Below are 2804 nucleotides of genomic sequence, written 5' to 3'. Positions count from 1 at the left end.
TTATAATCTCTGCTGAAGTTACCAACCTTTTCATTTATTATCTGTATATTTTCTTTTATGACCTTGTATAGATGTCTAAGAACTTATCAGTTCTCTTTCCACTCTTCTAACAGTTGGGATCAGTTTCTGTTGGCTGCTTTTTCTATTGACCATACGTCACAATTCCTGTTTCTTCACCTGTAATACTCTGGTTGTATACCAGATATTGTGGATGACATGTTGTAGAAAGTCTAATTTGTTGTCTTGCATTCTAGATTATTGAATTTTGCTACAGCAGTTAAGTAGGCTAGATTCAAATGTCAATCTCTGTCTTTCCAGAAATGGATATCAGCACTTTTTAAACCACGGAATATGCTCCACATGTGTACAATTCAGGGATAATTAAAAATGTACAGGAGACAGTGTCGGCGCGCCAGTGAGCGAGGTCGCAGGTGAGGGAGCATGGCCCGCAAGAAGCAGACCACGCGCAAGTCGACGGGCGGCAAGGCGCTCCGCAAGCAGCTGGCCACCAAGGCAGCCCGCAAGAGCGCGCCGGCCTCGGGAGGCGTCAAGAAGCCGCACCGCTACTGGCTGGGCACCGTGGCGCGGCGCGAGATCCGGTGCTACCAGAAGTCGACCGAGCTGCTGATCTGCAAGCTGCCGTTCCAGCGGCTGTGCACGAGATCGCGCAGGACTTCAAGACGGACCTGCGCTTCTAGAGCTCGGCCGTCATGGCGTTGCAGGAGGCGAGCGAGGCCTACCTGGTGGGCCTGTTCGAGGACACGAACCTGTGCGCCATCCACGCCAAGCGCGTCACCATCATGCCCAAGGACATCCAGCTGGGCCGCCGCATCCGCGGAGAGCGGGCTTAAGCAGCGCACTCTCGTCTCCGGTTTCCATCCGGGGCACAAAGGCTCTTTTCAGAGCCAAGACAAAAAAAATGTAGAAGGATTTGTTGGGTCTCCACCCCTTGCTGCATCCCCCTTTCCAGGATTTCGCTCCTTGACTTCCATCTGATTTGGAAGGTCTAGAATCTGATGTTTGACCCCACAAGCTTGGGCGGGTTGTGGCCGGCTGAGTGACAGCCTCCTGTATTTTGTAGATCCAGTTAGGTGTGCTGTGGAGATGCTACTGGTGAAAAGCAGTATACATGGGGTGGTGCCAGTTCGAGTCCCGGCTGCTCCACTTCTGATCCAGCTCTCTGCTGTGGCCTGGGAAAGCAGTAGAGGATGGCCCAAGCCCTCGGGCCCCTGCACCCACGTGGGAGACACGGAGCAATTTCCTGGCTTCGGATCAGCTCCGCTCCAGCCGTTGTGGCCATCTGGGGAGTGAACCAGAGGATGGAAGACTTCTCTCTCTCTCTCTCTCTCTCTTTCTCTCTCTCTCTCTCTCTCTCTGCCTCTGCCTTCCTGTAACTGTAACTCTGCCTTTCAAATAAATAAATAAATCTTAAAAAAAAGAAAAGCAATATACATGGGAATCTCATCAGCACTATTTTCTTCTCCCAAAGATTAGTTCCTCCAGTTTCCAGCTGCTTCTAATCACTTTCAGTGCCTTAAAGTGTTTTTTTTTTGTTAGTTTCACCAGCATTTACCATTCTCCCTGCAGAATGGTTGTCTATAACAAGCTACCCAACCACTACTGCAAGCAAATAACATGGACATTTTTTTTCTCTTGTCAATGGCCTGTTGCAACTCCTCCACTCTTTGTCTATGCTTTTTGCATATGCATCTCTTCTTGTGAACTGACAAACTGTCCCATTTCTACATCTGCTCTGATCATGACCTATCTGAAACAGCTGATGACATATTTCTACTTCACACTTGAAACAAGGGGCAGTTCAAGAGAACATTTACAAATGGAACAGGGACAAATGTTTACACGGAGTTCAAGGTCACTTTCAGGTGCTATCCACCTACACAGCATTGTGTGAGCCTCTGGATTTTGAACTCAAAGCATCCTCACTGCTGGCTACACATAACCCAGCTAGCTCTGTTCCCAGGCCAATTTACCTAGGCTATTTTTCCTACTGCAATGTTCTACTCATAGTTTTAGCCCGAAAAGACTTTACTCACCACGGTGCATCCAGAGCACAGACCACCTAGCAGGGGGTCAGGAGGCCAGGTTTTAACCCAGGCTCCTCCACATCAGAGTTTCTCCAGCTTTAGAGCAGGCACAAGGAAAACATTGCCTGGCTAGGATGACGGAAGTGAAAATGCCTAGCGCAGTAGGTGGCACACAGGAAAGATCTCAACAAAATGGATTTTTTTTAAGGTTTTTCTTGAATTTCAATGAATCCTGAAGTGGAGACCAGAGGTAAAAGACGCTTGGCTGCAGCCCCTGCAGATGGTACTGGGAGAAGCAAAGGGAGGGAGGGGGCATTTGCTGTCCTGCTCAGACACTTAGCCGAGCAAAGGGAGTGGGGCACTTGGGAGTGGCTGCCTCTGGCCACTAGGGTTACTATTGTTCTCCTTAGCACTAAGAAGTAGTTACTGCATCAACCAACATTTGCTTCTAAACTTCAAGCAGCCTGTTGTACAGAAATACTGTGGAAGTGGAAAGCAAATACGCGCGAGCTGCTTAGCACAACACAACCAGTAAGGGAGGACTTGGGTTCGACCTCTCGCCCGTCCCACCCCTGATCCACAGCACTTTCATGCACACAGATGTACCTAAGAGAAAACGTGGTTTGCAAGAAGAGCTCGAGAAATGCCGACACCTGACTCTTAAGCTAGCTTTCTTTACAGGTACCTTCCGATGGGCCACGCCGCGACGGAACACAGCACTCCGGAGGGCAATCTTAGCCACGAGGCTGCTGGGCTTCT

General features: G+C 49.4%; 1 pseudogene; it reads left to right on the top strand.

The window, feature by feature from the left end:
• Positions 1-321: 321 nt before the first annotated feature.
• LOC100344640 (histone H3-like) lies at positions 322-1351 on the top strand (annotated as a pseudogene).
• The last annotated feature ends 1453 nt before the right edge of the window (positions 1352-2804 follow it).

The sequence above is a fragment of the Oryctolagus cuniculus genome, chromosome 2 (genome assembly GCF_964237555.1).
Source record: "Oryctolagus cuniculus chromosome 2, mOryCun1.1, whole genome shotgun sequence".
NCBI lineage: Eukaryota > Metazoa > Chordata > Mammalia > Lagomorpha > Leporidae > Oryctolagus > Oryctolagus cuniculus.
Note: the sequence above shows the minus strand (reverse complement) of the source record. Positions and strands in the feature narration are given on the sequence as shown.